At 45.6% G+C, this 24,733-nt stretch overlaps 1 pseudogene; it reads left to right on the top strand.

Annotated features, from left to right (window-relative positions):
- Positions 1-3,419: 3,419 nt before the first annotated feature.
- On the top strand, positions 3,420-3,848 carry LOC146181226 (large ribosomal subunit protein uL2 pseudogene; annotated as a pseudogene).
- The last annotated feature ends 20,885 nt before the right edge of the window (positions 3,849-24,733 follow it).

The raw sequence follows: 24,733 nt of genomic DNA, 5'->3' as shown, positions 1-24,733 counted from the left end.
GTATTGTGACACATACGGTTTTTTCGCTAGGGTAGGAAAACCAGCAGAATCGGCGGAAGTGTAATTCCTTTATTAACGTGCTGCCAGCAGAAGCATACACTTATGGTAACAAGCTCGCCGCTGCACGGGCTCGCCGACGCCGCAATATTCTTTCTTCCATTGCTGCCTTGATCGCGAAGGTCGGTAGCCCTTTTTATCGGCTCGTATTACCGGACATAGGTAATATAGAAGGCTGTACGCAGGAACTGGGCTTATGCTTTGTGCAGTATTTTATGCTTTTTGATTTGCAGGAAACTTGCATTATGCGCGTATTAGGCTAGTTTTTATTTTTCACAGCAACTAAAAAAAGTGAGATAATATTCTCAAGCTCATACAATACTCGCTGTGTGGAAACAGGTGTCATGTCCATAGACAGCGACTTGTCTGAGTTGCGGCTTGATAAGCAGGTATACTGCAGGGACGCGGAGTTTTAAAAAGTAATCAGATTCATGGCAGAGCTTCTCGAGGTTATCGCTTATTATTTAGGCCTCCGCTCACCGTTTCGCATTGGTTGAGAACGTTAAATGAATATATATGCAATGAATCAACACAAAAACGTTTTTGGTGTTAATGCTGCAGGCCGGCAGAAATGTTTACCAGTAATATTAGTAATATTACTGGCAAATGATTTCCTCTCAAAATTATTCTTGTTTAGCGCAAAAGGACAGGACATGCAGTAGGAAGACAAGTACACCACAGGCGCTGTGGTGTACGTGTCTTCTTACTGTATGTCCTGTCCTTTTGCGCTAAACAAGATGAATTTTGAGACTGATCACCAACTAGCCCAGCAATTAACGCTTTTAATGTTTTCCTCGCATGCTTGGTTCTGATTCCGAATAATATTTTGTGCATTGTTTTCGCGGTCTTTATTACATATATATTGTCTTTGCTATGTTTTTCCCATTAATTAGCCCCTCTTTTCACGCTTTCAGTATGACCTGGGAGAAAGGGTATTGCTGTTCTCTATCGCTACAAATACAAGCTACTCGTGTACGCCTCACGCCTAATGGGGTCGAAGCGTTCCGTAATGAATGCTGGAACTTCAAAGTGGTCAATATACAACGAAAAGAAAAATCTGCAACCACGCAAGAAATGTGCCACTGGAAAAGACATGGTAAAAGGAAGCGAAGCAAGAGACATCCGGGCCGGTCGCACTGAAATTGGTGTGCAAAAGGTTGAATAAAATGAAGCAGCCATTCGAATTAACTGCGCGCGCGAACTTTACTTACTGGACGGCACTTCTGTAGTGGGGGTCGGTATAAAAGTATGCCCCTCTGTTCTTTCGGGTCCAGAAAATTCAGTGGCTGTACGAAAGAAAGATGGAGCATCCGTAAATGAAACAATTCATAAAAATAAAATAGAGGATTTCATTTGAAGAAAACAATAAAAGAAATATGATTGATGCACTCGGCGCAACTAAGAACACCTCGCGCACCAACTAATGCTCTCTCATTGTTCTCTTGAAGAATATCAGCCCAACGTGAGAAATTATTGTTCGAAGGGAACAAAATGTAGCGCACCAAGACCATTTTGTTCCGCACCATTTTGTTCCCTTCGATCATGTACCAACAAGCCCAAGTATCTACCCTTCTAAATTATTGTTATTCACAGGAGCTCTGTCTGAACCAACCCAGGCAAAAGGTTATTTGCAGATTTTCTTACGGTTTTCGAACGGCTGTACAGGGGACCACAAGTTACCCCTGTTTTTTCAACGTTTATGGCCGCTCTTCCACTACGCTTCCCGATGCCCTTTTCTTCTCTACCACTGCCAGTTTCTGCTCGTCTTTTCATCATCACCGAGTAGCCGGATGTCATCGGCTTGCTCACTTCAACAACGAAGCGAACTAGGAAGACCGTACGTATCGCTACGACGTGACGCACCCTCATGTTTCGTTCCGTCACAGCGATGAAGTGCTACTTTGGACGCCATTACACACTCCTGGCCTTTGTGACAAGTTCGACCGCCGCTTCATTGGTCCGTACTCAGCTCTTGAACAAACGTCTTTTGTAAATTATCGCGTCTTCACCTCTATTCATCTTCCTACGTACAGCCGTTACATGACTAATTGCGGCCAGTCTGGCCCCTTCCAAAACAGCGGGGCAATAGTGAACGCTGGGTGGCACTGCGCCTTTCACACCGGTGAACATGCCGCTTCATCTTCATCCTTCTCTCATGTAGGTACTCATTTTATAAATTAGGGCCGAACTTCTCAACGCTTCTTGGGTAACGCTATTTCCTTACCTTAGACGAGGAGTCCTCTGTGCTACCTCAACTCAGGCGCTTAAGGGAGGCGTGTAATCCTCGAAGGATCATTAGCGGCTCCTTAGCTAAGAAGGCACTCAGAGCGAAGAGGAACCGGTTGTATCCGTCTGGTGTCGAGGATGCGCGCCTAATGTTTGGTGTATAATGATTTGAAATTGCAAAAAAAGAAAGCAAGTGCACATATATTACACCGTGTTTCTTTTGAAGGTGCTCACCTATACAAGCTATTTTTTTATCTGACATGCTTCAAACCTGTACTTGGCTTGACAGAGAACCATCGTTGACCTGGCAACATGCAACTGTTTACAGCGGAAGGGCTTTGCAGGAGCAGCCCCGAATGTTTGCTCTGTGTGCTTTTCCACTCGCAGTGGGCGTCGACCCAGGCGCCAGAGGCACCCTACTGCGCAAGCGCACAACGAGTCGTCGTGCAGGGAAGGAGCGATGAAAGGAAACATGAAGGTAGCGCAGTGCCTACCTAGGGGAAATGACGTTCCAAGCGAGGCCTCACTAAGCGCTCCTTAGTAAGGCGCGCTAAAAAATTGACTGAGGGAAGGTGGGCCACACTTTAGGCGTCCTCGCTCATTTAAGGAGCGTTTCAAAAATTTGGCGCTTAGGGTTGTTCGCTTAGATGTGCGACTCAGGCTTCAGGTGTGAAAACTTGGTCCGCCAAGTCTGTCTTTACAATAAGAAGATGTAAGCACGGTTCCGCATACGAGGGAGTGTTCATTTGTTTTGACATACTCACTGCTTATCGGTGAGGTTCTATATGCACCTTGCTAAGAATATTACCGCACTTTCTGCTAGCAACGTGCATTACTTTTTCTGTATTTGAGGCACCCTATCCCAGAATGGAAAAATCGAAAAAGACGGTGAAAAAAAAATTTTGTCTTTCAGTTCCTTCAGGACACATCATTTGAAGCGTTTAGAAGCAAGAATAATCCTCACACATATTTTGTTACTGCAAAATGTTTTTCGCACGTGATGTGCGCAGAATTGTAATTGTATTACACTGTAATTGTTTTACTAGTCAGTAAGTTAGCTTTTCACGCTTCGAACCTAGTTGTAAGTTCATATTAATGAGCTGGGATTTATGGTTTGTTCTATATTGGTAGAGGGATACGTAACCACAGAAATGGGACGAGTCATCCGGGCTCAACGTAAGGGAGCGGGAAGCGTCTTCCACTCCCACAACAAGCACAGGAAAGGAGCCCCCAAGCTCCGAGCCGTGGACTACGCCGAGCGTCATGGCTACATCAAGGGGATCATCAAGGAGATTCTTTATGACCCTGGCCGTGGTGCACCCCTTGCTCGGGTGGTGTTCCGTGATCCCTACCGGTATAAGCTGAAGAAGGAGCTGTTCCTGACAGCTGAAGGCATGTATACTGGCCAGTTTGTCTACTGTGGTAAGACGGCTGCCCTCCAGGTTGGCAATGTGCTGCCCGTGGGAGTGATGCCTGAAGGAACAGTGATCTGCAATGTGAAGGAGATGCCTAGAGGAGAGCTTATTAGAGTTTCTTGTTCATGGCGGAATTACTATAGTTTCTGAATAGGTTTTTGCTTTCAGAAGTCAGGTTTGTTTTGCGTAGTCATAAGGCTACTAATGGGAGTGTTGTTATATGCTCTTCAAGCCATCTAAATAAAACAGGCATCTTTTGCATTTCCAGTGCATAAAATACCTCTTCTATTATTTGAGTGAGAAGACCTAGATTATGTTTTCAGGCTCCTTAAATTGGGGCTTTCGTTTCTATTGGTCCAATGATTCCCGCTGTCCATCAGATGTAGGCGGCACGGGACTGCCTTGAGTTGTGTTTATCGCATCATTTGATACGGCGGAAGTCTGCACAGGCGATGTGGGTAGATTTGTGTTTGGACTGCTCGCATAGGGAGATACTTGAGGGCCCACTGGTCTGGTGGTTCGTGTATTAGTTTTGTGGGTGGTGGCGCAGTGCCCGCGACTACCATCGGACACGGTGGTCCTACTCCTACTTCACTCTGGGGAACCTGGACAGATGCCGGGTGCTGCTGTGGCGCTGTGCTCTGCAGCGCCATTGCAGAGTATAAGGGTTCCTGAAACGCAGGTCACGCTTTCGCGCTTCCCGTACTGTTTGTTGCTTTTACTTTGATGGTGATACTTTCTTTTTCCTTTTTCGTACAGGCCATCAGCCTGCAGGATGGAGGCCCTCACAGTTTGCACATAGGTGTGCTCGGACTTCGCATTTGTCAGTCTTGTTCATGGGAAGCGCATTTGGCGCACGTCAGTTGGTCCCGGCAGCTCTGCGAGGTGGGACCAAACCATATGCAGTGGTAGCAGCATCGCGGATTTGAGATATATTGCTAAGCTGGTGCTAGAGGAAGACGATTTCTGGCAGTATGCTCGATGCAACTGTATCATTTGTTTTGTTGGAATTTCCTTGGCGCATATTTAGTCTCAACACATTGGTGACATTCTGATCATTTAGCCCTTCTAAAATTCTTCCGACACACATTTGGGGTCATCGTCAGAAATTACTCCTCGTATTGTGTTCAGTGAGCGGAGTTTGGTGATGATCACTGGGATTTCTCCAAAGTAATCTATTCTAGTCAGTTTCTCGTATTCGTAGTTGTACAGCAGTTTAAGAGGGCACTGTTATTTAGTTTAAATTTTCTACCTTTAATCTATTGTTTGAGTTAGAGACGAAGTTAGAATAAATATGGAGGTAAGCCTGTCAATTCTCTCGGCGTGTTTGTTGTGTATAATATGAAAGCTTTGAAAGTGGATGGCATATTGCTTGAAAAAGTTTGCTGTCACATTGGTGCGTTTTCTTTTCAGGGAGCGATCACTTTGAAGCATAGAGGTAGCCATACAAAAGAACTGCGTTTCGGCCAAGGTGACGGCCACATACCAGAGACCTTTAGAAGGGGACGGGACATGATTCTAAATATAGTAATTCCCCCCCCCCCCCCCCCCTGCGCCTGCCGTAAACTATAACCATAATAAAATATACCGCAACGCCGGATGGTTTGCCACACAGGTTTTAACCTTTGCCGCTTGGAAAGAGGAAGAGTTTAAGAAGAGAGACGATAGTTGTAACATAGAGAATAGGGAAGTAAAAATGAAGGTAGGAAAGGAGAAGGCGATTGCCTTTTCCTTTGGGTGGGATAGCCTGGAGAAGGCGCCTACGGGAAGCTGGGGCTAAAGGGGTGCGTTGCCTCCACTGAGGGCCTTAGGGTTCTAAGCACTAGGCATGGGCACGAACGCCAGGATTCCCTTTTCCCAAGACACGGCGACACCACGCACTGCAAAACTTTGGTCTTAGGAAAACAAAATATCGCGCTCCTGACACACGGACAAAGAAAGAGACTACAACGCAGCTGTGTGTTGTAGTCTCCTTTGTCCGTGTGTCAGGAGTGCGCAGTTTTGGTTTCCTAAGATGAACTATTACCTAGCCCGTTCTTTCCCAATTGAAAGTGTTGGTGCTCGAGGTCCACGGTGCCAAACAGTACACACAAACATATGCTTTATCAGATGCCTTTTGCGGTATCTGCTCTGAAAACGAGTCGCTGGCTTTTCGAAAAAAAATATTGTGAAAAAAGGCCAGGTTGAGACGGCAAAGTCCTGACAGCAAGGTAAGGTATGCCATACCAGCGTTTAACCCGATGGTGAACCAAGGCGCGTGCTGGAGCCGGCGTCGCGGGACGATGATGGTGGTATATACAAAAGAAAGAATATCATGATATGTAAAAATGAAAGGTCCGTGGAGGGCTCACACAATCTGCCCGGGGGGTCGGAAGCGGCCAGCCTGGCCTCTCCAAACCAACCGATGCACCGCGGCGCACAAATGGTTTCAAGCGAGAGACATGAACAATTTTAGTTCCACGATGGCATCGATCGGCTGGGGGACCAACAGGTGTGACTTGGTAGTTGACTGGGGAAGTTTGGTTGGTGACCTTGTAGAGACCAAGATAGTGGCGCTGAAATTTATCACATAAGGCCAGGGGTGCGCAGTGGTGTATAAAGCAGTACTTCGTCACCAGGACGAAAAGAGACCACAGGATGCGTAGAGTCGTAGCGACTCTTGCGGTCTTCGTGGCACGCTTCTGTGCTGAGGCGGGCATGATTACGGCATCTGGCCACAAGGGATAAGAACTGGGCTGCAATAGCACATCAGACGGGAAACCCACTCTTCGTGGCGTACCTGGACATTGCTAAGGCTTATGATAATGTGGACCGAGCCATATTGTGGAGCATCCTGCGGGGTTTTGGCCTTGAGGAGACCAGCATCGAGCTACTGCAAGAACTGTACGCCGATGTCAGAGCTTGCGTGGAGTGGGCAGGTCAGAGGACTAGCTTCTTGGAGAGCTCGAAGGGGTACGACAGGGGTCTCCACTGTCACCACTGCTGTCCATGTTGTACGTCGCAGGGGCCAGGGAGCAGCTGGAGGTGTCTGGGCACGGATGTCAGTTTGAGCATCTAGAGGCCGGGGTGAAGGTCGAGCGACGTATACCAGCGTTGGTGTATGCCGATGATTTTGCGGTCCTCGCAGGGACGCCAGAAGAGCTACAGAGACTACTGGACATTTGTGCTACGGGAATGAGTGAGCGTCGACTGAAGTTCAGCCCAGCAAAGTGTGTAGTGATGGCATGGGGCGAAAGGGACAAGCTGAGCGGGCACAGGTGGGAACTTCAGGGAAATCAGATAGAGAGGGTGGATTCCGCCAAATACCTCGGCGTCCGGTTGTCGGCAGGGGCAAACTACCTCGGGCAACACGAGAGGGAAATGCGGGGGAAAATGGCTCGCTGTAAGGGTATGTTGGGCCGTCGGTCGCTCTGGGCGTTTAACCGCTACGAGCTGACAAGAGCCCTAGGGAAAATGGTGGCGGTGCCAGCGCTAACATATTCAAATATTCAGTTCTGTGCATCTCCGCAGGCACCCGGGAGTTTCTTGAGCGACAGCAGAGAGCAGTCGGCCGGGAAGCTTTAGGGGTGCCCAAACACATAGTGGTGGAGGGAGTCTAAGGCGATGTCGGATGGTCCTCTTTCTCAGCGAGAGAGGCGGCGGCCAAAGCAAAATATGAGGACCGACTGATGCGCCTCCCGGCAAGTAAACTGGCACATCAGTCGCTAATCCACCTGGTGTATGCTGGAATAGCAACGAAGTGGACAAGGCGGATAGCGAGGCTGCAGAGACGGTACCATCTGCCAACAGTATGCCTCTCGGATGTACCGGCGGTGAGCCAGGGGAAGAAGCTCAAGCTGAAGGTGAAGAAAGCTGAGACAGCGGAGTGGATGCACAGGGCAAAGGAGAAGTCATCCCTGGCATTGTACAGCGCGCAGAAGACAGGGATTAGCCCAGAACCATTTTATGACAACTCCGTGGGGAGCGGGCTACTGGCTGAAGCCAGGTGTGGAGCCTTGAGGACGCGGCAGTGGCGATCTAGGTTCACTAGCAAGCGCGTATCTGACTGCGCCCTCTGCGGAGCGGAGGAGGAAACATTGGAGCACGTGATACTTGGATGTGTTGCGATTTCTCCCGCCCCTCGCACGGCGTCGCTGCCGGTCGTCCTTGGCTTCGCAGGCAGCACGGCTGACACGGCAGAGGGAAGCACCGACGGGGCTGCGGCGTCACATAAAGAGGGGAGCGGAGTTGAATCCCTTGGTGCAGTCGTGGAATGTACGAAGAGACGGCTGGAGTTCTGGTGGGCACGAGGAGCAGTGCGGCCGGAGCGGCACAAAGACGTGGAGTGAAATAGCATCTATACTCTCCTTTTTCCTTTTCTTTCTTTCTCCCTCTCTTTTTTAATTTGTTTTTTTTTTGCTAGTCAGATCCCACTGGGTGATCGCCCGTTCAAAAGGGTACGACCATATCGCCATCGCCGTCGTCATACTGATGAGGAGTAGTTGGTCGTAGAGAAGAAAGAAGTGTCAAGAATTGTAGTGGGAGGACGGGCAAAAACGAGGAAAAATGAAGAGTAACCGGTAGTCCGCTGTTTTATAGGCGAATGTAACGAATGGTAGAATAGTGTCCCAATTTCGATGATCCGGTCATGTCCGATAGGGTGTGACTAATTCGCTCAGACCGTTAGTCAGGGGATGGTAGCTTGAGGATGTCTTATGAAGGGTAGATGAGGCGTGAAGAACTTCGGCAACGACTGTCGATAAAAGGCCGTCTCGCGGTGACTTAGGAGCACCCGAGGAGTGCCATGACGCAATATAATTGATCGCGAAAAGATATTAGCTGCCTCTTGAGCGGAACCAGTCTGTACAGAGGCTGTCAAAGCGCAGCGTGTAAGATGGTCGACAGCTGTTACCATCATCATCATCATCATCAGCCTGATTATACCCACTGCAGGGCGAAGGCCTCTCCCATATCTCTCCACTTAACCCGGTTCTGTGCTAGCTGCATCCACTTGACCCCTGCGAACTTCTTAATCTCATCCGCCCACCTAACTTTCTGTCGCCCCCTGCTACGCTTTCCTTCCCTTGGAATCCAGTTTGTTACCCTCAGCGACCATCGGTTATCCTCTCTTCGCACTACATGTCCTGCCCATGTCCATTTCTTCTTCTTAATTTCCACTAGAATGTCGTTAACTTGAGTTATTTCTCTGACCCACTCTGCACGCTTTCTATCTCTTAATGTTACCCCTACCATTTTTCGTTCCATAGCCCTCTGGGTTGTCCTCAACTTAAGTAGAACTCTCTTGGTTAGCCTCCACGTTTCAGCCCCATAGGTGAGTGCAGGCAAGATGCAACTGTTGTATACTTTCCTCTTGAGCGATACCGGTAAGCTGCTAGTCATAATCTGCGAGTGCTTGCCAAATGCGCTCCATCCCAATCTTATTCTTCTTGTTATTTCCTTTTCATGGTCCGGATCTGCGGTTACTACCTGTCCTAAGTAGATATATTCGCCTACTACTTCCAGTATTTTGCTACCTAATGTAAACTCCTGTTCCTTCCCAAGGCTGTTGAACATTACCTTAGTCTTCTGCATATTGATTTTCAAGCCTACCTTTCTACTTTTCCTGTCTAGGTCATCAATCATTATTTGCAGTTCATCTCCCGAGTTGCTTAGCAAGGCAATGTCATCAGCAAATCGCAGATTACTGAGGTATTCTCCATCTAGCCTTATCCATAACTGCTCCCATTCCAAGTCTCTGAATACTTCCTCTAAACAAGCTGTGAATAGTACTGGGGAGATTGTGTCTCCTTGCCTAACACCTCTCTTTATGGGAATTTTGTTACTTTCTTTATGCAGAACTATGGTTGCTGTGCAGCCACTATATATATCTTCCAGCACTTTCACGTACGGCTCGTCTACCCCCTGATTTCGCAATGCGTGCATCACCGCCGAGGTTTCAACTGAGTCAAATGCTTTTTCGTAATCAATGAATGCTATGTATAAGGGCTGGTTATATTCCGCGCATTTTTCTATCACCTGATTGATGGTATGGATATGATCGATAGTAGAGTACCGTTTCCGAAACCCTGCTTGATCCTTTGCTTGATCGCAGTCTAAGGTTGTCCTGACTCTATTAGTGATTACCTTAGTAAATACCTTATACGTAACAGACAGTAAGCTGATTGGTCTGTAATTTTTAAGGTCCTTAGAGTCCCCTTTCTTGTGAATGAGGATGTTTGCATTCTTCCATGCTTCCGGTACCGTCGATGACACCAGGCACTGCGTATACAGGGTGGCCAGTTTTTCTAGCACGATATCCCCCCCGTCCTTCAGCAAATCTGTAGTTATCTGATCCTCTCCAGCTGATTTCCCCCTCTTCATAGTTTCTAGTGCTTTCTTGACCTCGTCCTTCGTCACTGGTGGAACGTCTGACTGTTTTTCCCTACCGCCAATCTCATTACGGTCCTGACTACTTTGGCTACTGTAGAGATCTGTATAGAACTCCTCGGCTACTTTGACTATCTTGTCCATATTAGTGATGACGTTGCCCGCCTTGTCCCTTATCGCATACATCTGGTTTTTCATCATCATCATCATCATCATCATCATCATCATCATCATCATCATCATCATCATCATCAGCCTGATTATACCCACTGCAGGGCGAAGGCCTCTCCCATATTTCTCCACTTAACCCGGTTCTGTGCTAACTGCATCCACTTGACCCCTGCGAACTTCTTAATCTCATCCGCCCACCTAACTTTCTGCCGCCCCCTGCTACGCTTTCCTTCCCTTGGAATCCAGTTTGTTACCCTCAGCGACCATCGGTTATCCTCTCTTCGCACTACATGTCCTGCCCATGTCCATTTCTTCTTCTTAATTTCTACTAGAATGTCGGTAACTTGAGTTATTTCTCTCACCCACTCTGCACACTTCCTATCTCTTAATGTTACCCCTACCATTTTTCGTTCCATAGCCCTCTGGGTTGTCCTCAACTTAAGTAGAACTCTCTTGGTTACCCTCCACGTTTCAGCCCCATAGGTGAGTACAGGCAAGATGCAACTGTTGTATACTTTCCTCTTGAGCGATACCGGTAAGCTGCTAGTCATAATCTGCGAGTGCTTGCCAAATGCGCTCCATCCCAATTGTATTCTTCTTGTTATTTCTTTTTCGTGGTCCGGATCTGCGGTTACTACCTGTCCTAAGTAGACATATTCGCCTACTACTTCCAGTATTTCGCTACCTAATGTAAACTGCTGTTCCTTCCCGAGGCTGTTGAACATTACCTTAGTCTTCTGCATGTTGATTTTCAAGCCTACCTTTCTACTTTTCCTGTCTAGGTCATCAATCATTATTTGCAGTTCATCCCCCGAGTTGCTTAGCAAGGCAATGTCATCAGCAAATCGCAGATTACTGAGGTATTCTCCATCTACCCTTATCCCTAACTGCTCCCATTCCAAGTCTCTGAATACTTCCTCTAAACAAGCTGTGAATAGTACTGGGGAGATTGTGTCTCCTTGCCTAACACCTTTCTTTATGGGAATTTTGTTACTCTCTTTATGCAGAACTATGGTTGCTGTGCAGCCACTATATATATCTTCCAGCACTTTCACGTACGGCTCGTCTACCCCTTGATTTCGCAATGCCTGCATCACCGCCGAGGTTTCAACTGAGTCAAATGCTTTTTCGTAATCAATGAATGCTATGTATAAGGGCTGGTTATATTCCGAGCATTTTTCTATCACCTGATTGATGGTATGGATATGATCGATAGTAGAGTACCGTTTCCGAAACCCTGCTTGATCCTTTGCGTGATTGCAGTCTAAGGTTGTCCTGATTCTATTAGCGATTACCTTAGTAAATACCTTATACGTAACAGACAGTAAGCTGATTGGTCTGTAATTTTTAAGGTCCTTAGAGTCCCCTTTCTTGTGAATGAGGATAATGTTTGCATTCTTCCATGGTTCCGGTACCGTCGATGACACCAGGCACTGCGTATACAGGGTGGCCAGTTTTTCTAGCACGATATCCCCCCCGTCCTTCAGCAAATCTGTAGTTATCTCCTCTCCAACTGATTTCCCCTTTTCATAGTTTCTAGTGCTTTCTTGACCTCGTCCTTCGTCACTGGTGGAACGTCTGACTGTTTTTCCCTACCGCCAATCTCATTACGGTCCTGACTACTTTGGCTACTGTAGAGATCTGTATAGAACTCTTCGGCTACTTTGACTATCTTTTCCATATTAGTGATTACGTTGCCCGCCTTGTCCTTTATCGCATACATCTGGTTTTTGCCTATGCCCAATTTCTTCTTTACCGCTTTAAGGCTTCCCCCGTTCTTTACAGCATGCTCAATTTTCTCCATGTTATACTTCCTTATATCGGCCACCTTGCGCTTATTGATTAGCTTTGATATCTCGGCCAATTCGATCTGGTCTGTTGGATTGGAAGCTTTCATATTCTGCCGTTTCTTAATCAAATCTTTCGTCTCCTTAGACAGCTTGCCGGTATCCTCTCTAACTACCCTACCGCCTACTTCTACCGCGCACTCAGTAATGATATCTCTGAAATTATTGTTCCTTCCCTCTAGGGTAATGTCTCCATCCTCAGTTAGAGCTGAAAACCTATTCTGTAGCGAGATCCTGAACTCTTCTGCCCTCCCCCTCACCGCCAATTCGTTGATGGGTTTCTTTCTTACTAATCTGTTGCGTTCCTTCTTCAGATTTAGGCTAATTCGGGACCTCACCATCCTGTGGTCACTACATCGAACTTTCCCGATTACCTCTACATCTTGCATAATGGCGGGGGTTGAACACATTATGAAGTCGATTTCATTTTTAGTCTCTCCGTTAGGACTTTTCCATGTCCATTTCCGGTTCTTCCGTTTGCTGAAGAAGGTATTCATGATTCGTAAGTTATTGCGCTCTGCAAACTCAACTAGTAACTCCCCCCTGCTATTCCTAGAACTAATGCCATATTCACCTACTGCCTTGTCTCCTGCCTGTTTTTTCCCTACCTTGGCATTGAAGTCGCCCATTAGTACAGTATACTGCGTCTTTACTTTTCGCATTGCCGATTCTACATCTTCATAGAAGCTTTCAACTGCCTGGTCATCATAACTACATGTAGGTGCATAGGCCTGTACAACCTTCAGTTTATACCGCTTATTAAGCCTAATTACGATGCCTGCAACCCTCTCATTAATACTATAGAATTCATCTATATTGCCCGCTATATACTTATTGACAAGGAAACCTACTCCTAGTTGTCGCCTCTCTGGTAAACCTCGATAACACAGTACATGCCCATCCTTCAGTACAGTATATGCCTCATTCGGCCTCCTAACCTCACTAAGCCCTATGACATCCCATTTCATGCCCTCTAGTTCCTCTAACAGCACTGCTAAACTAGTTTCACTAGCTAGGGTTCTAGCATTAAACGTTGCCAGGGTCAGTTTCCAATGGCGGCCTGTCCAGCGGAGCCAGGCTTTCTTAGCACCCCCTGCTGCGTCACAGGTCTGACCGCCGCCGTGGTCAGTTGTTCCGCAGCCGCTGGTGACTGAGGGCCGGGGTTTTATGGAGCTTATCATAGGAGGTTGTGGCCAATTACTGCACCAGGGTGGCCAACTCCTGTTCTGGTGAGGGAGTGCGTTGCCGGAGGTGTTCACCGGCATCAGGTCGCACCCCTAACCTATATATGCAATTCCATCGACACGCGGATTTTTTTTTTTTTTGTCATCCGGTGGAGAATTGCGCGGCACCGGGATTTGAACCCCGGTCCTCTTGCATGCGAGGCGGATGTTCTACCGCTACGCCACCGCTGCACCTGTTATAATCCAATGGTTACCCCCATCGGAGAGAGATAGGTAACCATAGAAGTCTATGCCGACTACGTCGAATGGCTTGGCGGGACAGGCAAGGGGCTGTAGGAGGCCAGTGGGGGAAGAAGTCGGTCACTTGCGACGTTGGCACAGATGGCTGTAAGTGACGTATTTAGCTACGGTGGTAGACAGGCCAGGCCAAAAGAATCGTCTTTTCACGCGGTCGTATGTTTTTTCAAAACCAAGGTGACCTGTAGCAGCGTCATCGTGGAAAGCCGCCTGTATACGTGGGCGAAGCACCCGCGGTACGACTGGGAGCCAGCGAGTTTCATCAGGGCAATACACGTAGCGGCGTAGTATGCCATCTTCGAGCTTAAAATTGCGAAGCTGTTGGCGAAGCCTAGCTTTGGGCGGGTTCGAAGCGCCGATAAGGCGGTCGATGATGGGCCGGCAGTAGGCCTCTGCTAATTGCTGCGAGCAGAGAGCGCGTTTGTTCTCAAAATGGTCAAAAGAAACTGTTGTTATATGCATCGGAGGAAGTGATGGTTGGCTGTGGTCAGATGTGGAAATGCATTGCGAAGAAAAACAGCAGGCTGATTCTGAAAGTGGACAGCGAGAAAGAGCGTTAGCGTCCTTGTGTTGGGGGCCCGATTTATAAACGACGTCGAAATGGTATTCTTGCAGGCGTAGAATCTAACGGCCAAGTCGGCCTGTCAAATTTTTGCAGTGAAGACAACCAGCAAAGAGCATGGTGATCGGTCACAACTGCGAAGTGCCGAGCATATAGGTAAGGGCAAAATTTTTGAACAAGGCAAGGCAAGGTATGCCATGTCAGCGTTTAACCCGATGGTGAACCCAGTCGCATGCCGGAGCGGGCGCCGTGTTACGATGATGAGGTATGTACAAAAGAAAGAAGAAGGTCATGGTATGTACAAATGAAACAAGATCCGTGGAGGGCTGACAATATAGAAAGAGGACAGCACTTATCCTTGTAGATTTCACTCCGCGCTCAGGTTTATGTGTTGCTCTGCGATTACTAGTCGTTCAGACGAAGCGTCACAAACGGCATGGAAATTTCTCGCCGCAGTTTACTGGACGGCATTCCGTGACGGCCAAGAAAAGCGGTTATTTTCTTTGATAGTCGTAAGAAATAGCCCCAGCTCACTAATTCACTGCACTGTATACCAGCGCTTTATAAAGGCATGGCGGCTATTTTCAAGACACAGTTAAGGCACTCACCATCATAATTGCCTGCTTTTCTGAGAACTCACGTCAGGTGCGCATTTTGGTACAGAAAAAGTGTAATCTAAAAAGTTTGCACGGTCTCTCTATTGTCACTAATGTCCACATTTCTCTATTTCTTGTGTTCATGGTTTAAAAAAACCTTCAGTTCTTTTCTTACAACGCAGCTATAACGCACTAAATTATATGAACACGTAAGTTAAAAATGTCGTAATAAAGAACCGAGTTCCAAATGCTACGTCCACACTCACAGGGAAATAGAAGGTAATTTGTGCTTAGACACAACCATTAGTCTTTTTAGCCAACGCGCCTCACTTGAAATATTTTTGTCTCTCAAGGTTAGTTTATATATACACATAATTAAACGATTAAGGCACAAATAACCCATAAAAAAGCGAAGTACGCTAGGCAGTCCGACAGAATTTAGAAGTGTAAGCACTGGTTTTGGTTTTCTGAATGCGGTCAAGGGTCATGTTGCGAAGCGCTGCACTCACCAGGCTGAAATTTAATCACCGAAGGCGGTTTCGGGTGCTCCAAAGGCAATCTCAGGGTGACAGTAGGTAGAGTGAGTGTTGTAGCGGTCTCAGTGCTTGAGGCATCGTATCCGAGGTTAGTGCCACCAACGTCGTCTCCGTTGTCATCGCCTCCTTGTTTGGGACCAAAACAGTATTCGGTTAAATTTATTTTGCATGATAGGCTTTTTGATGCGAGGGCAAATTTGCAGGGATGTCAAGTAATGCCGAAAGTTGGGCGAGTTGGTTAACATTCATGATGAAAAATAACGCGAAAGTACACGAAGGACGGAAGGAAGTAAGACACGGACAAGCGCTAGCTCGCAACTGCAGGGTTTATTGCTGAAGCACGCAATAAATACAGGTCACTTGAAAAAAGATATCAGAAAAAACAAAAGGAGAGAGAAGAGAGAGAGAGAGAAGCAGCCTCCTAAGTGGGAAGCTAGGTCATAACATAGACACTGACACACAGTAACACGTGTCACTCATTGCTGGGGGAGGGGGGGGGGGAGATACATCTAAGTATAGATAAGTAAAGTCCATGTAAAGAAGAGTCATTTAGAAGACACATAGGCCGAATTAAATAGAAAGAACAGGGGACAGGTTTTATTTATAGCTATAACTTGTCACCTAGCTCCTGGAAGGTGTGTTGCTAGCTCTCTCTGATCTTTTCCCGCGGTGGCGTAGTGACGCTTTCGCTTCAAAATCAAAACATGTCGGAGGATTATGCACAACACAGTCCTCCGGGGAAAGAAAGAACGGTTGGGAAGCAGAAACGTGAGCGGTAATTGTAGCGAGCACTCCCGATGATGTGAGCGGCTGTCGACCGATAAAAACTGGTGCTGTCCACCGGATTTAAGTTGTTTGATGTGGTTCGAAAAGGTATGAGAGTAACATTGATCACATACCGGGAAAGGCGATGAAGAGCACAGCGAGCGCAGCTCCACTAAGTAACAGCAAAACGGCGGCCAGAATCACCATCACGATATGTGGCGTGTCTGAGTTTCTGGAGGAAAAAAAATGAGGGTTGCAGTTTTGTAAACAGAACCACTCCTCTCTATGTGTTGGTAGCTAAATCTTTAGCTAAATCCCGGTTTTCTCTGTCAGCGAAATGGATCTCTGGTAACGGGAATCTTCAGCCTAGCCGCCACTGGAAACCAGCTGCTTTTTTTGAAGCATAAATCTGAAGCATTTTTTTCTTGTTATTAGATGTGATACCCTCTTTTAGTAAGTGGAAGTATAAATTTCTATCTGACCTCATTGTACTCTGTACTTTCTTCGTCGCTATTGATAATATAGGAACGAGCTTTGACTAAGCGAATCAGGTATTCTAGAGTTTCAATAGAAAGTAATTTCGCCTCTTATTTTTTGCCACGGGGACCATGCATTCTGATTTTTCATATGAAGTTGACCACAATGGTCATTAACCAGCGCACACTAACATCTCATTAAAAGAAACCACAGAAAAACTCAATGTGTGATAAGTGCATGCACATTCATGAGACGAATGCTGGAAAGCTGTTTTTGGCACGGTGTTGCTTGCTCCTTCCGTTCAGAACTTGGCATAAACATTCGACCTCTGACTCCAAACCCACTGTCCGCAGTCCGTTGGTATCTGTGTCTGTACCTTATTCATTTATTGGAGCAAGTTGTGGTCCATTTAAAGCCGAAAGAGAGTACTGACAATCTGAAAGCGTTAGTTGACATCCCCAGCTATTTCTTCTACTTTAAGTTGATGTAATTGCCCGATGCGGCTACGAATATCTGTTATAATTAAAATTTTGCTCAGGAGAGCAGGCGTTACCGTATCGAAGTATCATTAGAAATTATTGTTCAGGAAAAGATATTTCAATTAAACCGTTTTGAAGAGGAAGACTTAACGAGCGCCTGTCTTAAACCGTTCTGCAGGTGGAAAGGCCTTCCAATATATTATTGCTAATAAAGTTTACCAATATGTACCTTATTTCTATCCTCCCATATTGACCTGGTATAAACTGAAGTAATACTATGGTAGCTGTCTCCAACGCTACTGGGTTAATTGTAAATCAAGAGATACCAATTTATATACAATTTAACAACATACTTTTTTATGGAAGATTGAGTCGCGCACTTACCGGTCCTCGACACCTGCAACCGCAAAAACGCAGCATGTAAATGTTTTTAAATAAATAATATACTTGCTCAGGTCATATAACAATCAACTTCATCTCAAGGAATGTACCCATATTCAAGCCTGGCCATAAGCATGATGTAGGGTTCTCCATAATGTGACCTACAGATAACCAGCCTCATTATTGAGATCTTTAAATGGTGTATACATGACGCTGGCGTATGAATCTACTGCTTTCCCCACAGAAAGATGTTCTACTGTTCTTTCCTAGCATTAGTTAATTATCGCATCTGAGAGTGAAATGGTTATTGAGACTAGTTGGAGAGACGCCGAATTATATGCAGGACACTTGCAAACTTACACGCACAGGGCAAACGACAATTCGGAAAACTGAAAACGCCGAGCCTTTTGAACTTTTTCAATCAGAAGACGCATAGATATAGCAGCATGGTTAGGCACACACAAATGCCTTGACTGCATACTGTGAAAGCTCAAAAATGCACTTCAATGCATGCAATGAGCGTGAAGTTGAAAACACTTCGCCTATTTCTTGCCCCGCCTATCCTAACAGCTGTCTGAGTAAGAGCGCAATTAGTTTTAACTAAATCTATAACTGCTTACGTTCAAAAAAACTATAAAGCAAAAACTGAGTCTTTACGCTGCCTAACTTTAAGAACCTCCGAGGCAGAAGGTAAAAATAGAATTAATTTTAATAGAAGCGAGTCAAGAAACCGAAGCCCCGTAACAATATGGAGTATTCAGTGACCCACTCTGGCCACCGTTTTGTTTTTTACAGAACTTGTCTAAAGGTGACGAGGTGCTTAACACTATCTGCTCGGAACTTGCAATGTCCGAGTCTCGATAAAATGTCGCTGGCGATGCTACGTCTGTAGTCTGAGTGGAAGAAAAAATGGCAGTGTAATCCGTTTCTTTCCAAGGTCTTATGTTCAGAACAGTTGACAAAAAATGTCGCGGAAAATCAGGAGCGGATTCCTAAAGTAATTCGAACTTGATTGAAAGTACGAGTATTTTTTCCTTAATTTGATTTTGAATACTACATTTTCAAATAAAAGAATTGGTTCACTTTAGGGAACCCAAGTCAAAGGAAAAAAACGTTAAAGGTCACTGTGGTACCCGAATTGGCAAAAAGCATAAGCATTAACGACATTTTGCCGGTTTTTTTTGTCGTTTGTGTCGTTTAGATTAAGCGACGCCTTACACATTTTGTGATCAAATGCACTCATATTATTTATCTTGCTTTTTTCTCAAGCGCTCACCTTCCGGACATGTGATGCCCATACATACACGTCACACTCCGGGCACATGACCCTTGCAACATGTCATGTTACCCTTCCACACATCACATCACCGAAAATAGGACGTGACATTATGACATCGTCATGACTCTGCCTGGCTATTTACACTTCTGAGTGACTTTATTGGCAAATATCTAATTTCCCAATTTTACCAATACTATTTCTTAGACGAGATTTTTTCGTCCTCTATACTCTCGGATTAAACGGAATGTTCACATTTTTCGATCAATTTGACTCATTTTATTTCACGTTTTCACTCCGACATCCAAACATATGTCACAATTCCGTACACATGACCCTTGCCAGAAGTCACATGTCTGTAAGTGTGACGTACCATATGGAGGTCGCCAAAACTCTTCCTCGCTATTACGACATGATTATTCTTTTGGCTATATTTATTTACCTAATTGTTGAATTTCGCCCATATGATTTCACAGAAGAGCTTTTGGATCCGCTATGCATTAAAAGTATTGGTTTGTCGGTAACTTGTCCGGTCACGTCGAAATCGTGTACACAACTTTTGGGTACGCCATACTTCAAACATAAGCACTTAATGCTTATAGATTAAAAACAAACAAAAACATTAGGACAGCTCTACATTAGAGCTTTTAAAATCAGTCTCTCCACTAAAGGGCGGTAAATAAAACCATTCACTGCACAGACCCCGTGTAAGTACTACATATAAATTCTTTCTAGATTGCAATGAAAAATTACCATGTTCCAGAACACGCGTGTTCATTGACTGGCCTCCTTTCAACTACTAGAAAAAGAATGCAAATAGGTTGAAAAGAGGAAAACGTGCTCGCGAAATAGTACATGCCTGGAGTGCATGTTGTTAAATACTCTTTCCGAAATTATTATTTTGCACATTTCAGAGTAATCTAAAACCGCTTCAGAGCTACAATGAGAGCCATTCGGCGGGTTACTCAAGTCGTGCTTTCTGTTGGGGTCTTCGGGCTGTCAACGGGAGGGAGACTTCACATTTGCCTTTGCTAGGTCTGAATGACCTTAATACCCCCTATTCTCCTCAAACATTACAAATATGAGCAATGCAAGGCGGTGTTAAAGTAAAGAGTCTAAACGGTTTTGCCTTTAAGGAATGGCGCAGCGATTCTTGCTGTCCAGAGGGAACACTTTAAGCACACCGTAAGACAAGGGACAAAATTCCCATAAAGAAAGATGTTAGACAAGGAGACATAATCTCCCCAGTGCTATTCATAGCTTGCGTAGAGGAAGTATTCAGAGACTTGGAATGGGAGCCAGTTAGGGATAAGGGTAGATGGAGAATACCTCTGCGATTTCCTGCGATTTCCTGATGACATTGCCTTGCTAAGCAACTCTAGGGATGAACTGCAAATAATGATCGATGACCTTGACAGGCAAAGTAGAAAGGTAGGCTTGAAAATCAATATGCAGAAGACTAAGGTAATGTTCAAGTGCCTCGGGAAGGAACAGCAGTTTACATTAGGTAGCGAAGTACTGGAAGTAGTAGGCGAATATGTCTACTTAGGGCAGGTAGTAATCGCAGATCCGGACCATGAAAAGGAAATAACAAGAAGAATAAGATTGGGATGGAGCGCATTTGGCAAGCACTCGCAGATTATGACTAGCAGCTTAGCGGTATCGCTCAAGAGGAAAGTATACAACAGTTGCATCTTACCTGTACTCATTTATGGGGCTGAACCGTGGAGGCTAACCAAAAGAGTTCTACTTAAGTTGAGGACAACGCAGAGGGCTATGGAACGAAAAATGGTAGGGGTAACATTAAGAGATAAGAAGGGTGCAGGGTGGGTAAGGAAAATAACTCGTTACTGATATTCTAGTGGAAATCAAGAAGAAGCAATGGGCATGGGCAGGACATGTAGTGCGAAGAGAGGATAACCGAAGGTCGCTTAGGCTAACAAACTGAATTCCAATGGAAGGAAAGCGTAGCAGGGGGCGGCAGAAAGTTAGGTGGGCGGATGAAGTTAAGAAGCTCGCAGGGGTCAAGTGGATGCAGCTAGCACAGAACCGGGTTAAGTGGATAAATATGGGAGAGGCCTTCGCCCTGCAGTGGGTATAGTCAGGCTGATGCTGATGGTGATGAAGGGAAGGGAAGGGAGGAAAGGAGGAGTGGACGAAGAAATAGAAAAAAGAAAAACGGCGTATTGGAATGCTACGGAAAACGTTCCAATACCTCAGAAGCGCGCCGTCGGAGCCGATCGCGGCAGCCACAACCTCAGGATCTTTAACGTGCAGTGACATCGCAAAGCACAAGGACGCCTTGGCATTTCGCATTCATCGAAGCGCGACCGCCGCGCCAGAATTAGTATGCTGATACCAGAGCTCTCCTCGTGCACAAGGCTCTTGTTGACGTGTAAGGCTCGGTTATTTAACGCTGCCAGGAAACACATTTAGGATAGTGGTATTTTTTGTATATCTAGTGTGCAAATAGAAATGGGGCTTTGAGTATGCAATTTTCTTGAATCACGGAAACCTTAACGATTATTTCTTTACTCAATTATTTATCGCATCTAGAATTTGAGATGCACATACTCGTATAATTCAAACTCACCTCCTGTAGGGCCATCGTGCGTCTTATCTGCATAAAAACATAGAATAAAGTAACCTCAGGCCTCCAGTTGTACAAATAACTGCTACGAAAAAAAGCGCGTCATTAATGGTAGATAACATGCAGAATGACGAAGGCAGTTCTTACTCATGACGATGTTGGGCAAGAATGTTGAGTTTTCGAGAAAACGTTGTTCTCCAGAAGCTTGCCACCGGACGAGTAAGCAACAAAATATAGGTATGGTCTTGTGCTGGATCTGCAAACCAAAATCATCATTTTTCATTCCCTTGCGAGAGGATTCCAAGCTTCCCTGTGAGCATCTCAGGGGCTATCAGGGCCCCGATAGGTCGAACAATGCCTTGTGTCACCTTTCGCTCCTTCCGAACTATAAGCTTTAAAGCTATCAATAAACTCCTATTGCCACGTTGCTGAAGGACAAGGAAAAAGCCGGCAGTTGCTTGCGCACATATTAGCTTGGTCACCACAGAATATTCGCCTCCCCCCAAAACAAACACAAAAACAAAACGCCAGCTGGGCCCGACTGAAATGTACAAACATTACCAGCAATGAAATAGGTGAACGCGTTGGATAAATTTGGCCTGCCTGAAGGTTTTTAAAGAGAAATGACACTGCACTGCAGAGGCGGCAAACAAATCGCCTTGAGTGAAATACAGGCTCAGTAGACAAAAGCTGTAGACTATGAGCTAGAGAAGAGGTTAACAGAGGAAGCGACATCACTTCGAGATGTAGCCTTTAGCATTGGTGTTGCCCCTAAAGCATGTTACTAACAGTATTTTTATATGACTTGCGAAATTGAGCACGGAATTTTACTCTCGCTTTATCCATACATATCCACACCATCAATCAGGTGATAGAAAAATGCTCGGAATATAACCAGCCCTTATACATAGCATTCATTGATTACGAAAAAGCATTTGACTCAGTTGAAACCTCGGCGGTGATGCAGGCATTGCGAAATCAGGGGGTAGACGAGCCGTACGTGAAAGTGCTTGAAGATATATATAGTGGCTGCACAGCAACCATAGTTCTGCATGAAGAAAGTAACAAAATTCCCATAAAGAAAGGTGTTAGGCAAGGAGACACAATCTCCCCAGTACTATTCACAGCTTGTTTAGAGGAAGTATTCAGAGACTTGGAATGGGAGCAGTTAGAGATAAGGGTAGATGGAGAATACCTCAGTAATCTGCGATTTGCTGACGACATTGCCTTGCTAAGCAACTCGGGGGATGAACGCAAATAATGATTGATGACCTAGACAGGAAAAGTAGAAAGGTAGGCTTGAAAATCAATATGCAGGTAATGTTCAAGTGCCTCGGAAAGGAACAGTAGTTTACATTAGGTAGCGAAGTACTGGAAGTAGTAGGCGAATATGTCTACTTAGGGCAGGTAGTAACCGCAGATCCGGACCGTGAAAAGGAAATAACAAGAAGAATAAGATTGGGATGGAGCGCATTTGGCAAGCACTCACAGATTATGACTAGCAGCTTACCGGTATCGCTCAAGAGGAAAGTATACAACAGTGGCATCTTGCCTGTACTCACCTATGGGGCTGAAACGTGGAGGCTAACCAATAGAGTTCTACTTAACTTGAGGACAACCCAGAGGGCTATGGAACGAAAAATGGTAGGGGTAGCATTAAGAGATAGAAAGCGCGCAGAGTGGGTCAGAGAAATAACTCAAGTTACCGACGTTCTAGTGGAAATTAAGAAGAAGAAATGGACATGGGAAGGACATGCAGTACGAAGAGAGGATAACCGATAATCGCTGAGGGAAACAAACTGGATTCCAAGGGAAGGAAAACGTAGCAGGGGGCGGCAGAAAGTTAGGTGGGCGGATGAGATTAAGAAGTTCGCAGGGGTCAAGTGGATGCAGCTAGCACAGAACCGGGTTAAGTGGAGAAATATGGGAGAGGCCTTCGCCCAGCAGTGGGTATAATCAGGCTGATGATGATGATGATGATTATCGAAAACATATAGTAGTTTCACAATTATCAACTCAGCAGAGAATGCCTATCATGCAAAAATGCATGTAACCGCCATTTGCCGCATGCGGTGTCTGCGCTACTAACGTGTTCGGTTTTAATGCAGAAAAGGCATTTTCCTTGCAGCAGGGAACACGTTTACTCTCTATAGAGAAGGTACGGTGTGTGCTATATTAAGTGGTGTGCCAGACTACCACATATGAATCAGATAAAATAATGTGGGGTGAAGGTACCAACTGCAAGTTTATACTTTCGCATTGATTTAGGGGGCACATAAATAAACACCACTGGCGGTATATGCTAGGAGAGTGGCTTAGCTTTTCGAGTTTCTTTGCCTAACTCCTGAATATTTATTTATTTGTGCTTTCGTGTGGAACGCTGCTCAAGCTATATTTTTTGCGATGAAGTTCTGTTTTTCTTGGACTCGAAACTTGCTCCCTTCACAAAATTTTTCAACCAGCGCCCAAATAATCTATACTTCAAACGAACTGCGAGGATTCAGTCCGAGAAACACATTTTGTTTGAAGTTCTGGTAACTTTGACCTTGCAAACAGTTTAACGAGAGCGTACGAGACGGCAGAAATTTCTTTGTACAGTTCTGTCGGCAAACACATCAAGACTAGCCATTTCAAATTTGGAAGTCATTAGTTGCTATTGCAATAATCGCTAATCATCAGTGACATATCCACCACTTTAAAATACCCATGGAAAGTGACAGGATCAAGGGCTGATTTGAGACCGCCGCTGGCTGCAATTGTTAATCGCGCATGGTGCGAAGGGTGAAGCCCGGCATTGAAGTTGGGACTCTCTATGTTTCGACTTCCTCAATCGATTGCTTGTTTGTTTGTTACGATTCTACTGGCGTGATGATTCCACGCATTTTAACATGATAAACAAACATTTGTTTAGAATAGATCCTTAGCGAATGCAGTTCCAGAATGCGCTGCTTGTTGCATTAAGCCCTTCGGCACCGATGAATTGAGCGCTTGAATTCTAGAATATCCAGTCTACGGTGCGGGAGTAATAAAGGAAACTCTTTGCTCGTCCCCAAAGCTTTTATATATTCAAATGTTTGCCTAAACTCGAAATCTGGGCGTTTATTTCGTTTTGTTCCAACTGTGCAGACCCGCCATGGTGATGCAGCAGTTGCGGGACTCGAGTACCCTGCCCAAGTAAGCCGGATCAAATCCCAGCCGCGACGGTCGCTTTCAAATGGAGGCAAAAAGCAAGGCACCCTTGCGCTGCGCGATGTCTGTGCATGTTAAAGAACCCCAGGTCGTCAATATTTCCGGAGCCATCCACTACGGCGTCTCTCATAGCCCCAGTCGCTTTGGGACGTGAAATCCTATACACCATGCCAAACCACTCGTACCAGGATGAGACGCTCTGGTTTGGAGTGAAGTGATGGCATTATTTTTTTAGGTTCCTGTAAGCAGTAAATATTAACTGCAGAGTGTGGAAGATAAAGCATACTGCCTCATAGAGCAATCGAGCGCATGACTAGTT

The sequence above is a fragment of the Amblyomma maculatum genome, chromosome 8 (assembly GCF_055883805.1).
Source record: "Amblyomma maculatum isolate TAMU_Amacu chromosome 8, ASM5588380v1, whole genome shotgun sequence".
Lineage (NCBI taxonomy): Eukaryota > Metazoa > Arthropoda > Arachnida > Ixodida > Ixodidae > Amblyomma > Amblyomma maculatum.
This window is presented reverse-complemented; position numbering and strand designations above follow the sequence as displayed.